Genomic DNA, 333 nt, shown 5'->3' with positions numbered 1-333 from the left:
ATAATCGCCCCTTGTTCGATGCCATGTTGTCAAAATTCCTCTTTTCTATCGCTCTCTCTTCTTTATCTGTCTCTCTCTCTTCTTTATATGTCTCTCTCTCTTCTTTATCTGTCTCTCTCTCTCTTCATTTCTGTCTCTCTCTAATTATTTCTCTCTCTCTCTCTCTCTCTATAATTATTATTTTTTTCTCTCTCTCTCTTTCTCTCTCTCTCTCTCTCTCTCTCTCTGTCTCTCTCTCTCACTGTCTCTCTTTCTCTCTCTCTCTCTGTATATATATATATCTATCTATATATATATATATATATATATATATATCTATATATATATATATCT

Source organism: Penaeus japonicus, unplaced genomic scaffold (assembly GCF_977035675.1).
Source record: "Penaeus japonicus unplaced genomic scaffold, GWHDUDI00000001_assembly GWHDUDI00000015, whole genome shotgun sequence".
NCBI classification, from domain to species: Eukaryota; Metazoa; Arthropoda; class Malacostraca; order Decapoda; family Penaeidae; genus Penaeus; species Penaeus japonicus.
The sequence above is the reverse complement of the archived record's forward strand: the minus strand, read 5'-3'. Positions refer to the sequence as shown.